This window comes from Triturus cristatus, chromosome 8 (assembly GCF_964204655.1).
Source record: "Triturus cristatus chromosome 8, aTriCri1.1, whole genome shotgun sequence".
In the NCBI taxonomy this organism is placed as follows: domain Eukaryota; kingdom Metazoa; phylum Chordata; class Amphibia; order Caudata; family Salamandridae; genus Triturus; species Triturus cristatus.
The window spans coordinates 1,427,034,508-1,427,049,022 of record NC_140591.1 but is presented as its reverse complement, the minus strand read 5'-3'; the positions used below and the strand labels follow the sequence as shown (position 1 = coordinate 1,427,049,022).

Genomic DNA, 14,515 nt, shown 5'->3' with positions numbered 1-14,515 from the left:
GGTGGGATAAGGTACAGCAGAAGCCTAAGGACTCTGCACCCTTGATGTTTTCCATTGGTATGGGAGAGCAGTCTAGTTTTTAATTGTAAATTATGGTGACACCGGCCCCCTTCCGACTTTGTCGGTCTCTCCTAAGGGTTAAATGACCCGTAGGGATGGCCAAAGTGATAGTAGGGTTGGAGGCTACAGACAGCCAGGTCTCAGTGAGAAATAAAAGATCAGGCTGTTCGTCTAAAAGTAGGTCATAAATGTGTGGTTCATGCATTTGCAAAGAACGACAATTTAAAAGGGTGGCCTTTAAGTCCTCTGTTTTCTTATTGTTTTTACACTTATTGTTGCGTGGGAGGATCTTGGGTGCGAGTTTCCTAGGCTGGAGGAGAGACCAGTTGCACTTATTAAATCGAAAGTCTACCTCCAAGCTCGAATCAGCAGCTGTACACTGAGATAATGGTATCCGCCTAAGGCTAAGCAGTTTTTCCCAATTGTAATGTAGTGGAAGAAACTCACCGGAGGGGAACTGGGCAGCATGGCCAGAGCCAGACGCCTCCGGGATGCTGACGGGTGCAGAGGGCCTTGCCTTTGGCACACCAGCGGCGCGCCGAAGGCACGCGTCCGTTTGCATCGGGAATATATAGGCTAATGCCTTTGATGAAAGTGGCCCTCCGCACAATCGGCGTATCAGCCACGGCGGACCAGGACTGGAGAAAAAGCGAGATGCGAATCGGAGCAGCTAAGGAGGTGCAGGCAAGCAGAATCAAGTAAAGTGCAAGTGCGCGTAGGTAGAGGAAATTGTTAAAAAGCACAGAGTAATTCAGCCACAATATACAATTTAAAAAGTATTAAAAACCTAGTAGCAGGGCAGGAAACGCTAAATCCTACTGCTGTCAGCTGCACGAGTCTGTTTGCATCAGGAATATATAGGCTAATGCCTATGATGCAAACTGGATCGCTAATGCAGCTGAGGAAGCGGAAACTGCGTGGGAAACAGGGGCTCAAATTGGATCATGAATTCAAAGCTGTTCTGAACAGGGGCCCCCAAAAAATGTTTGGCCCAGGGCCCCCAAAATCCTTAAGATGTCCCTGACAACCGGGTGGGGCCTGGATTTATCCGCTGGGTCAGCTTGCTCTTTTCTGCCCCATCTTCTAGTATACGATCTGGGGAAACGGTCTCCGCTTCATTTAGGTTACATTGGGGCACCCGTCAGGTGTGTCCCTTTTCACTGCTCTTGTTCACGTCACATGGTTTTGGCGGACATCTTGCGCTGCTGAATGCGACCGATGGGGTATAACTTTTGTGGAGACCAATCATGTAGTCTCCCTTTATGCCAATGATATATGGTGTATCTTCGACAGACGGTTTATTCAGCGCCTATCCTGCTTAAGATCTTGCAGAAATTTGTAGACGTCTTGGGCCTTCGAATCAACCCAGATAAATTGAAGCTGATACCAATGGGGAGACTAATGGGAATACCTGAGAGCATATTGCCTTAGGTGGGGATTCCCTGGGTGACTTCAGGGGCTTGCTTCTTGGGTGTTTGCCTGGCACACACGGCTATGGCATATTTAGAGCTTAGCATCGGAAGGGTGATGGAGGGTATATGGGGCTCTATTCTGTTCTGGAGGGATGTTATTTCAGTCTCTTAAAGGTAGGATTGTGATGATAAAAATGATAATCCTACTGCGCTTTCTCTATGCTCTACAGCATGCCTTTTACGTGGTCCCCAGATATTATTTCTGCATGCTGTATGGACTGCTCGTGGAGCTACTGTGGGGTTCCAAGTGCAGGCGGGTGGGACTCACCCCCCTGCAGAGAGCATGGAGTCGGGGATACTAGAGGTCCCCCACATGCCTGCCCAGTTGCATCATGCGGTGCATTGGCTGGACGAGAGGGACAACTGCGAGAACTTCTCTTAGCAGGTACATATGGTGAGCGGCCCCTGTCGACCCTCTTGATGCTTGGCTCTGGGATCCCCTCTTCGCTCCCTTATTTTATACAGCACTTGGCAATCGTATAGGATGGCATAGTGCGCCGGATATGCCTCTGTGGGCAGTGCACCCTTCTCTTGCATTGCCGAGTCGATGTTGGTGCGGCAGTAGAGGGATGGATGTTGCCAGGTGACTGGGGACCTATATCTGGATAATTGATTTATCACCCGAGAGGACGCGATGGAGACCTTTAATCTCGGGGTAGGGCGATTTTCTCGAATATAAGAAAATCTTGAGCGTCTTTTCCTGAGAAGCCCCCCACAACTAATATCTTGATGATCTTGTTAAACATGGCTCAATGGCACCGACTGATATCTCATCTTTATCGGGCTCTGCGTGATGACTTGCTGAAGGCGACTCTTCCTCTACATGCGAAATGGGATGTATTATTGGAAGAGCCTTTATTGGCTATGGACTGGGCGAGGGTCCATGAGAGTGTTAGAACGGTTAGTTCTAATGCACGTTTCAAACTTTTGCAGTTTAATATGGTACACCAGACTTATCTTACCCCACGAATGTTTCAGAAAATGTATCCCACTCGCCCGGAAGAGTGCCCGCGCTGTAAAGTAGTGGGAGCCAATTTTATTCACGTGGTGTGGACGCGTCCGTCTTTAACTTCCTACTGGCAGGAAATTCTCACCCGTCTTGGGGAGGCTTCGGGGTGGGTGATATGTATAGAGATACGCCAAGAGATGCTTGAACTGCTCCCCTCTCCTGCAAAAAAGAAATTGAGCAGTAGATTTGTCCTCTTGGGCCTCGCTATCTCTTGGCTCAGGCCCAGGCCCACGACTTATAAAGCATGGCTGCGAGATGTATGTGAGTGGGCAACTGCAGAGGGGGGTCCGGATGAGAAAAGTTCAGAAGGATGAATAGATTGAAGAAGACTTGATAGCCTTGACGTACATGTTGTCTGAGTTCCGATAGCCACTGGAGTTGCCTGTATCTGGGGGGGGAGGTGTGGCAGCGGCTCAGCATCTTCCCCTATATAGGTGTGCGTACTCGGTGACTAAAAAGGGCAGACAACTGAGGGAGAGTGGGAGTTTTAGCTAGGTATCATTTACATTTATTTGTTTTTTTCTCTAATGCGATGGTCTGGAACAAAAGCAGATCAGGCGAAGGGTTAATAACTGTTAGATAATGGCCTAAAGATTGATAAATGATGAAGAATGTTCTGCTGGATATAGGCTATAGATTAAGTAATGAGAATTGTATATTTTTTCTCGTCCTTTCTTGCACTCCTCCATAGGTGGTTTTGCATCGGTTGACTTAACATTGTGAGGGAGATCAGTTATCTGCTTGTAAAATGATGGGGGAAAAGGACGGGAAAACTAAGAGGGATTCTGTCTGAGATGTGCTACCTATGTAATATCTTTATATGCCATTAAGTTTTTTTTAAAGTAATCAGAGCAGCAGTTAAAACTAAGAACATCCATGTTAGAAATTGGGTTTCTTGTTGGCTGAGGTATACACCCAGGCCAGGCAGAACCCACCACTCTAGTCAGGGAAACCTAGATACACCACTAAGATAACTTGTACTCACCCTCTGGTAGCTTGGCACAGGTCAGGCAGGCTTATCAAAAGAGGCAATATGTAAAGTAGTTGTGCAACACACACAGTACCACAAAAAGACTCCACTCATGTATATAAAAATAAGTTATTGTATTGTAACTTGAACAAGACCAAGATGACAAAAATTAAATAAGTAGTTATGATTTTTATGCATACAAGTAAACATAGTGCCTAAGCAGCACTTAGAATGATAAACCTCTTGGCAGTTATGGGAGTCTTGGGAGAGAAAGGCTCTAAGTCTATTCAGGAAATACTAAGGGTTATTTCCTTGTCATGTCAGTGTTAAAATAGGACCCCAAAAGGCACGCGGCAAAATTCTGCAGCGGTCCCTCGGGACCGGGGTGTGCAGGAAATCTCAGCTGCCCGCAAGCATGCAGGCTGGTTACAAGGACCTCGCAGGTCCGATTCTCTGAATACAGTACCTCTTCTCTGGCTGAGAGTTGGGATGTTAACCTTGTGGTTCTCAGGTGTGGCAGTGGGCTGTGCTGGGCGTAGGCAGGACAAACTTGGCGGTCAGATAACAAAACACAGAGGCGGCAATCTCTCCTGGAGTCCAGGATCCTCCCTTGGGGTTGCGGCAAATGGCTGATGTCATCGGGGAACTCCGCATTGCCACAGAAACATGGAGGGCCGTGCTTGAAGGGCTTTCCTTAGCGCTGCGGCACCTGCTCAAGATTAGAGACGGTGATTTTCATGAACAAGACCTACACTGCAGGCCCAGCCGGTGCACCATGAAGACTGGGGCAAATGTAGAAGCAAGTACAGCTGTAGACACAGCGCTCTCATTAGGAGGGCTGACGAGGCAAGCCCAATTAGTGCCAATTACTTTTTTTATGGCCCGGAGGCTTCTTCTAACAGGGTGCAAGCAAACAAGCCCTTGGAGAATACTTTAGGCAAAGGCTGAGTAACGCTCTCCTTCAGCTGATGCAGGCAGCAGGGCAACAGCAGAGCAAGGCTGGCATTCCAGGTCAGCAGTCAAAAGATGAGTTATTTAGGCAGCACAGCTGTCTTTCTGGCAATATGCAGATGTGGATCCAGCAGTATGTGGTTACAGGTCCAAAAGTGTCTGATTTTAGGATGTCAGAGACCTAGTACATATACGCAAAACTGCCTTTGATGTAGGGGGTGACTTCAAAAGATCTCTCTGAAGTACACAAGGATCCCTTTCAAGCCAGTCTTGTCTGCAAGGCTGTCTGTGGGGGATAAATCAATGTGTTTTGTGTGGACAGGACACTATTGATTGAAGTGTAAGTGTCAGCCCCTCCCATTCCTCTTTGCTCAGGAAGACCCACCAGAATGCAGATGAGTACTTGGAATGCAGATGTGCCTATTATTCCTGTGTTTGTGGCTGTCTTAGGCAATGCACAACGTGTAGCTGTCACCCAACCCAGATGCGTACTGGATACAGGCTGTCAGGCACATAGAGCAGTAACTACAGAGAAATGTCCACTTTCTAAAAGTGGTATTTCTAAAACCGTAATGCTAAATCCAGCTTCACCAGTAGGGAGCATTTATCAATACCATTTGAAACATATGAAACATCAAAAAGCTACTCCTCTCTGATCAGGAATTACAGCTTAAAAATGTATTAAGGAATTCCCAATGCTGGCCTACGAGAGGGGTAGGCCTCACAGTAGTAAAAAAAGAAATAGGCTGCTTGTCACTACCAGGACATGCAAAACATACAAGTACTTGTCCTACCTTTTACTTACATGTCACCCTGCCCTTAGGGTTACTTAAGGCCTACCTTAGGAGTGACTTATATGTTATAAAAAAGGGGTTTAAAGCTTGGCAGGCAGTTTTACTTGCAAAGCCGCAGTGGCAGTAAACTGCACACACAGGCACTGCAGTGGCAGGCCTGAGACAGGTTTGAAATGCTACTTCTGTGGGTGGCACAATCAGTGCTGCAGCCCACTAGTAGCATTTTGTAGTACAGGCCCTGGGTATATGGTACACCAATTTACAAGGAACTTACCAGTACAACAAATATGCCAATCGGGTATACCCCAATGTCATCATGTTTAGGGGAGAAGCACATGCACTTTAGCACTTGCTAGCAGTGGTAAAGTGCTCAGAGTCCTACGGCCAACAAAAAGTATCAGCAAAAATGAGAGGCAAAAGGCAAAAGGTTAGGGGAAAGACCAGCCTAAGGCTGACAAGCCGAACAATCCTTTATTAAAACATACAGTACAATGTAAAGTGCCAGGGACAGAGCAGCATTTTTTAAAGAAAATGACAAGTGTATCAAGACCGTAATTTTAACGCACAGAGGGAGAACAATATGCTAAGATAAATAGCGGAATATCCCGAAGTTGCTTCAACTATTGTCTTCTGTCGTTTCACAAAATGCATTTTACAGTACCAATAAAAGAAATAACTTTTAAAATTGATTCAGAGAATGTCACAAAGGACTCCGCATAGTAAGTTTTAGGGACTGTAATCAAGCATAGAGATTCCTAATGCAGGAGACAATGCAGCACTGTACAAGGGTCAAGCCCCCATGGCGATAGATGGGGTGAAGGGGATAGAGGGAGGAGTTACAGCAAGTGGAAGAAGTTAGGAGTCCGCCTATCTGAGATAGTGTTCCTTGAAGAGGCGTTTACAATTTCTTCCTGAATTGTATAAGGGTTGGTGCTGTTCTGTTGTTAGATGCTGAAAAGGTGTCTTTCCTCCGTCCCGCAGTATTTAGTCTGTAATCTGAGTATTTCAAAGCTCCTCATCTGGCATCAGCCTCCAGGTTCCGAAACCATTGGCTGAAAGCTCCTGCAAATGATATGTTTTGATAATTATTTGATTCAAACTGGGCCTGGGATGCTAATCACATGGCACATTAGAAGGAAATGTGGTGATACATAAATTACACTTAGTTTTTCTTTTTAAATGTTTTTCAAAAGTGTTAGTACAATTTTGTTTTTAAGATTCTGTGATTTGAGGAAGTTAGGGTAGGCATATGACTGTATATTAATTATTTTTGTCTTCATAGGTAGACATTGACTGTCTTGGTGTAAGGTATCATGATATTAGTATTTTAAAATGTTTTTATTAAGAATTAAATAACGATGAGAAGCATGGATTTTAGGAAGTATTTGATAGTCAAGAGTATCAAGCCCTACACAGTGACATAACAAAATGATGACATTGACATTACCATTACTCACCTCAATTCTCGTGTCATTTAGGTGAACCGCCAGTAATGTCTGTTAGTTTTAATAGTTTGGGCATGTATGGTAACTGGAAAAGACCCATTCTTCAGGAGTGATATTACAGTACCAGTGTTAAGTGCTTCTCAATCTAAAGAAGTGTGAAAGCAAGTTTAAGATTTTGTCTGTATTATGCTACTATACACATATTTAATGGTGTGTTAATATCTGCACATATAGCCCTGAAAGTATCAACTATTTAAATCAAATATGGATGATGTTTTAAATGTGTTGGAGGCATCCTGTAACACTGAATAAGCTTGCAGATTTTCATGACTCTAGTAGGCCCAGAAGCCATCGTGATCCGGGTTGTACCGCGCACATTTCTTAGCAGTGTGAAACTCACTTTCCAACCTGGCAAGTGGAAGAAGGAGTTTGAGAATAATGAGGCTAATATTGTACAAATGAAAGATATCTCTTAGTGACCTCAAGGCCATTCAGCAGTTCATTGGGTGGAAGATCCTGTCACCTTAGATAAGTTTTCACTAAGAGTAAAAAGAGTAAATGTTTCTGACACATGATTAAGCTTTATTGACTTGTAATGAGAGAATATATATATATATATATATATATATATTTCTGTGAGCTTTACTTCTATGCGCCAACTGCCCGTTTTCTAGCAAGAGCCTTAGTCAGTCGAAATGTTTGATCTTTTGCTCTGCTGCGTGCTATTTTGCCTCAAACTCTAGTTTGGACTTCAGGCTACCTGATGTGGTGTTTTCTTTTTAACAAAAGCATCAATGATGATAATAACAAACATTACTGTTTACATAGTGCTTGCAACCACAGAAATAAGCCAAATAAATGGCCTCTTTTATGTGAAGTGTCTGGTTTCTGCCAGAGTGAGGACCTCTTACGATGGAAATCACAGTTTACAGAACAGGGAGGATGGGGGAGCCAGTAAGGAATCTGCAGCTAGGTAGATTCTATGCCAAATAAGGGTTACCGAAGGTAAGTAACTTGTTCATCTGATAGAGACCTCTGGTAGAGGATTTCTTACCTTAGAATGGATACTAAAGCAATGTGTCCCCAGAATTGGATCTGTAGGCTGCTTATATCAAAAATTCTTGGAGGACCAAATCACCCTGAACCTGACTGTCTAGACAGTAGAGTTTGGTAAATGTGTGCAGCGAGGCCCACGTAGCTACCTGACAGATGTCCAGGACTAGGACTCCCCATGGTAACACAGTGATCACAGCCGTGGCTCTGGTGGAATAGGCCCTCAAGGGGTTGTTTCTTAGCCATTGAGTAGCAGAATTTAATGTAGAGGAGAACCGATCTGGAGATGGTTCTCTTTTGCACTGCCATACCTTTCTTTGCTCCAGCAAACCCATCAAAGAGTTGATCATCCACCTGGATGTCTTTAGTATAATCAATGTGAAACAATAACACTATTTATGGATCCACAAAGAGGAGCCTCTCCTCTTGTTTGGAAGGGTAAGGTGGAGCAAAGAAAGTCAGCAGCATGGTGTTCGGCCCGACATGAAAAGGTGAGACAACTTTGGGTAGGAAAGAGGCACAGGTTCTAAGGACCAGTTTGTCTGGGAAGAAAGTAGTATACGAAGGGTTGCCTGAGAGTGCTTGCAACTCACTAACCCTCCTGGCAGATGTAATAGCCACAAGAAAGACTGTTTTGATGATGAGCAATCTAAGAGGGCAACGGTGTATAGGCTCAAAAGGTGAGCACATCAGAAACATAGGAACTAAATTAAGATCCCATTGGGGCGTAATGAAAGATGTGGGAAGAAACGTGTTGCAAACCTCTCAGGAAGTGAGTCACAATGGGTGAATTGAACAGGGAGCGTTGGTCTTGCAACCGCAAGAACGCCGAGATGTTCTAAATGTGCCCCTTTACTGTGCGCAAAGCAAGGCCGCTCCGTGCAAGGGAAAGTGCAAACAAAATAACTTCAGATAATGGTGCTGACAGAGGATCAATGGATTTGGTACCACACCAAGCCACAAATTATTCCCATTGTCAGCTGTGTACAGCTTTGGTGAAGGGACCCCTGGCTGCTGAGATAAAGTTACATACTTAAGGAGGCAGATCGAAGAGTCTTAGGTATCACTGTTCAATCTCCAAGCATCCAGGTGGAGAGTGCATAGGATTTGATGTAGAACCCTGCCCTGTGCGACAGGAGATCCTACTGAGGGGGCAACCTGATCGGAGGACCGATGCACATGCTCAGGAGTTTGGGATACGATACTCTCTGTGCCCAATCTGGAGCCACTAAAATGACTTGAGCCCAGTAGATCCTGATCTTCTTGAGAACTCTGAGCTGGAATGGTAATGGCAAGAAGGCTTACTCGAGTTCTGAGCTCCACTCAACTCAAAATGTCTGAGTGCTAGCTGCCTTTGAAACTACAGCACGCAGAAGTGTTACATTGCGCATTCTTGGCGGCGGCGACAAATAGATCTAAGCAAGGTTCTCCCCAATTTCTGATGAAGCCTTTTACCATTCTGGATGAAGACGCCACTCGTGATCTGCTAGGCATCACTGGCTGAGTTTGTCCGCCCTGGCATTTAGAGATCCTGCCAGGTGCTGCACAACCAGGAAGATATCCGGATGTTCTAGCCATGTCCAGAGGCACAGAGCCTCATGGCACAGGGGTCAGGACCCTACTCTTCCCTGTTAGTTGCAGTAACACAGGGCGATAGTGTTGTCCAAGAACGCCTGAACCAGCCTCCTCTTGAAGGATGGAAAGAAGGCTTTTAAAGCCAAGCGTATTGCTCTGAACTCCAAAGGTTGATATGAAGCTGAGACTGCTGGAGACCAGAGTCCTGTGATCTCCACCTCTCACAAAAGCCCGTCTCAACCCAGGAAGGACGCATCTGTGACCACTGAGTTTTGGGTGGCTAAGGTGAGGGGTCTGTTGCTAATCCAACCGCGGTTGTTAGCCACCACTCTCGGTCTTGTGCAATTCCCTCCAATATCTAAACCAGGTCAAAAAGTTTTCCCCAATCCACTGGAGAGCGTGCTTATGTCAATGGGCATGTTTCAGCGGCAGGATGCAGAAAGCCATGCGGCCAACCAGCCTCAGAGTCAGGCTTACCGAAATTCAGGATAGAGACTGAAACATAAGTATCATAGCCTGAGTACCCTGGACTCACTGCTCTGAAGGATAGGCACAGGACTATGCTGTGTCCAGAATGGCTCTGGAGAAAGGGAGCATCTGAGAGGGAGTCTGGTGCAACTTCTGGTATGTTGATAGAGAACCCCAGCGAATGCTGAAGGTCCACCATAGTGTGGAGGTGAGAAACAACTGCCTGAGGTGAACCCGCCTTCAACAGCTAGTTGTCGTGGTAGGGGAAGACTGCAACCCCTGACCTCACCAGATGAGATGTGACCACCTTCATCACTTTTGTGAACACACAAGGGGCACTGGTAAGATCAAGGGGAGCACAGAAAACTGAAAGTGTTCATAGCCCAATGTGGGCCGGCAGAACTGGAATATGAAAATATGCGTTCTGCAAGTCCAACACTACCATACAGTGTCCGGGATCCAATGCATACAGGGCCTGAGCGAAAGTGAGCATTTTGGCCTATTCCTTTTTTAGGAAGTAGTGAAAGGGCGCAAATCTAGATTAGGACAAAGTCTTCCATCCTAATCTGGCACCAGAAAGTTGCAGGAAAAGAATCCACAACCTACTTCTGATGTTGCCACCATCTTGATGGCTTCTTTCACCAAAAGAGCCGGTACTTCCTGTAGCAGGAGTGAAAGGTAGTTCTCTATCAATTGGGATGAGAACAGTGGCATGTAGGGTTACCGTAAAGAGTAGGGTGTAACCCTGTTGAACAATCTGAAGTGCCCATTTGTCTGGAGTTATTTTTTTTTTTTTGAATATTTTTATTGAGTTTACAAACAAAAGAGAAAGTAAACACCGCTCATTCAGTGCACGGCTTAGCATACAAAGGCTCCAAATGTATCTCAACAATGCAGCACAGGTATCACAGAGACATAGAGGCAGGACAAGGGCATAATACAGTCGTTCCCATCCCCAACCACTGTTAGCGATAGAGTAACTAGTCCTGGTCACTGAGGTCAGATTCGGATGTATCGGGTGGGGGCTCACAGATGTTCCCTCTGTACACATTCCAGCCACCCCACACCAGGGACCATTTCTTGGGGCATCCTCTATGTACATATACAGTTTTCTCAGTCACCATTACAAGGTCCATGTCTCGAATCCACTGCACCAGGGTAGGTGCCTGCCCCGATCCCCATCGCTGGGCTATATTACGTTTTGCGAGCATGAGCCCTAGTGTCACCCACAGCTGGGCCACTCTATTATGGTCCGTCTGCTCCCAGATATTGAGGAGACAAAGCCGAGGTTCCGGCAGCGTGGGGACTTTGGTTACCTGGGAAAGAATATGCAACACCGCCTTCCAATAAAGCACTATGACAGGGCACTCCCAAAAGGTGTGAAGGAAGGTTCCCTCGAGACCACAGTTCCTGAGACACAGCGGGGACTCAGCCCGTTGCAATTTGAATAGGAGTGTACGGGTATAGTATGTGCGGTGCAGAATTTTAAGTTGGACCAGCCGTAATTTGGACGATATGCCCACCTCCCTGGGGGACGATAGCGCGGACTGCCACTCCGTCTCATCAAAGTCTCCAAGTTCTGTCTCCCATTTCCCTTTAAGGATCGAGAAAGGGTCAGGGCGATTATTTATTATTTTCCGGTACGTTAGGGACGTCGCTCTTTGAATCAAATGTTCCGTGAGGAGCCGGTCCTCCAAGGGCGACGACTCAGGGAGCCGAGTCCCATGTGGAATCGCCGTCCGAAGTGCGTGATGGATTTGTAAATATCGGAAATGTTCGGTGTACGCCAAGTCGTAATCTGCCTGCAATTGGGCAAAAGGGATCACCTCTCCCCGCTGCCAGAGATCCCCAACCCTAGAAATGCCAATAAGATCCCACTGGTGGAATCCCTTGGTAGTGCGCAGTACCCCAAGCTGTTTAGTGTCCCAAAGCGGCATTGCCTGGGTAATCCTCCCCGCCCAGCCCATCGTCCGCTGTGCCGCGAACCATATCTGGAGGGTATGTGCTGCAGGCCCCGCCGGGACGCGACCTCTTTTGGGGTTATAAAGGGCTCCCATCACCCCTCCGGGACTAAGCAGTTGTCTATCCATACGGTATGCAGGGTCATCCCCCGGCGCATGGAGCCACTGATTTATAATCATGAGGTGCGACGCCCAGTAATAGGTTTTAATATCTGGGAGGGCTATACCTCCATCATACCAGCCACTGGTAAGCTTGTGGAGAGCAATCCGCGGCGCCTTATCCTCCCAGAGGAGACGAGTGATCTCAGCATTAACAGCCGTGAAATAAGAGGGTGCAACCGGGAAGGGGGTATTTTGCAGCGCATAGAGGAATCTAGGGAGGGCGAGCATCTTAAAGAGCGAAGCCCTTCCAAGCAATGTCAGAGGCAAGGCGCGCCAGTGTTTGACGTCGGTGCGAAGCCGCTGGAGGGGCTTCATTAGATTTTCAGCCATAAATTTGTCCCGATCCGCAGTGATGTACACGCCTAAATATTTGAATCCGTCATGGGCCACTAGAATATTACAGCCCCTCGGAAGCCGAGGCGGGGAGCCGTGGAGCATATACAAAATGGATTTCTCCCAATTGATTTCATATCCTGACCTTCGCCCGTACGACTCACATATGTTTAGGAGACAGGCGATAGAGCGCGCCGGCGAGGCAAGGTAAAGCAGAACATCGTCGGCATAGAGGGAGATACGATCCTCCCATTCCGGCGTCCATTTGAGGCCACGGATCACTGGGTCCTGTCGCACCCACGCCGCCAAGGGCTCCAGAGCCATAGCAAAGAGGAGCGGGGAGAGGGGGCAGCCCTGCCTCGTCCCACGACCCAGCGGAAAGGCGTCAGAGACGTGGCCGTTGACCACCACCTGAGCAAGCGGCTGGGTGTACAGTAGCCGAATCCACGCTCAAATCTTGGGGCCAAGCCCCATGTGGCGGAGAACGGCGAACAGGAAAGGCCACTCCACCCTATCAAACGCGATCCGCGCATCCAATGACAGTATGGCCGCGTCTTCCTCTATCGAGGAGCGGCACGCAATGATTCCATGGAGACGCCGTATATTTAGAGCGGTGTTCCGGTGAGGCCTAAATCCTGACTGGTCAGGGTGTATTAGGGTCGAGAGGTATGGCTGCAGTCGTGTTGCCAGTACCTTGGCTAGAATCTTCGCCTCCGCGTTAAGTAGCGAAATCGGGCGATAAGAGGAGCACTCGTGCGTCGGTTTGTTAGGTTTCGGGATCACCACTATCGTAGCCATCCTCTGATCGCGGGGGAGGATCCCGGTCGATAGACCGTCCTTATACATGGCCAGTAGGTGCGGGACCACTAGAGAGGAGTTTTGCTAATAGTTTTCGATCGGGATTCCATTAGGCCCCATCGCCTTCCCAGTGCGAAAGGCCAGAATCGCCAGCGTAATCTCCTCCGCCGTCAGATCCGCCTCCAGGGCCTCAGCTCCCGAGGATGTCAGCCTCGGCATTGCGATGTCCCGAAGGAAGAGCTCGTTGTCTGCACCGGTAGAGGAGGCCTCCGGTGTATAGACGCTTTGGTAGTGGGCCGCGAAAGCCCCCGCTATTCGCTGAGGCTCTGAGGTAAATTCCCCATCGCCTAGCCGAATCCGAGCCACCCACCGCGCCGCTCGGTCCCCCTTCTCCAGCCACGCCAGCAGTTTGCCCGCCTTGTCCCCCAGTTCGTAGATCGTGTGTTGGGTCGCTACCTGTCTAACACGCGCTCCCTCCCAAAGATGGGACCTATACTCCTGCTGTGCCATGCGGAGTGTATGTGCCGAATCTTCATCCCCTTGTGTTGCATGGGAAGCTTCCGCCTCATCTACCGCCCGCTCCAGTTCCAGCACCGCGAGACGCTGAGCTTTCTTTTGGTCAGTAATAATGGAGATGGCCTGTCCGCGGAGGACGGTTTTAAAGGCTTCCCAGAGGGTTGCAGAGCTCCTGACGGAGTCCGTATTATCAGTGAAATAGTTCTTGGTCGCTGTTTTAAGGGCCTTACTGATTTTTAGGGATTTTGAGATATCCGGGATGGACCGGGAACAAAGTGCGTTTACACGGGTCGTTGGTCGCAAACGTAATGACCACCGGCGAGTGGTCCGAGATGCCCCTCGGGAGGTGCGACACTTCAGTCACCCCTTTGAACCCGGCAGGTGAGGTGAATATATAATCTATGCGTGAAAGGGTATTGTGTGCCCCGGAAAGAAAGGTGTACTGTCTCTCATCTGGCCTATACGCCCTCCATGTATCCACTAGGCCAAGCGCAGCAGTAAATTCTGTAAGAATGGAGGTGTCGCCCCCGTGAGCCCTGTGTGATGACCTATCAAGTGTAGAGTCCATGGTGGCGTTGAAGTCCCCACCCATGATAAGCTCCCCAATGCGGAAGTGCCAACAGAAATTCACCCAGCGCCCTGAAGGAGATCTGGTGCAGTGTCGGGGGGATGTAAACTGTCACGAAATTGTACACCTTCCCCTCCCATTGGCAGGTGAGTGCCGCAAAGCGGCCATGCTCGTCCCTGCGGGAGTCAAGAAGAATCAGGGGAAAACGCTTGTTGACCAGTATGCCCACCCCTCGGGACCCTGTCGTAAACTCTGAATGTGTCGCCATCTTAAACCCCAACCGATCTAGGGCCTTAGTGGTAGTACCCACCAGGTGTGTTTCTTGCAAGAGTGCCACCGCGGGCCCCCTGCGCTTGAGGTATTGCAGCACTAGCCCCCGC

At 48.0% G+C, this 14,515-nt stretch overlaps 1 protein-coding gene across 3 annotated transcripts in view; it reads left to right on the top strand.

Moving 5' to 3' along the window:
* Positions 1-14,515, top strand: part of LOC146805876 (transmembrane protein 126A-like) — a 126,975-nt gene that overhangs the window by 76,545 nt on the left and 35,915 nt on the right. The gene's annotated exons all lie outside the window — the stretch shown is intronic.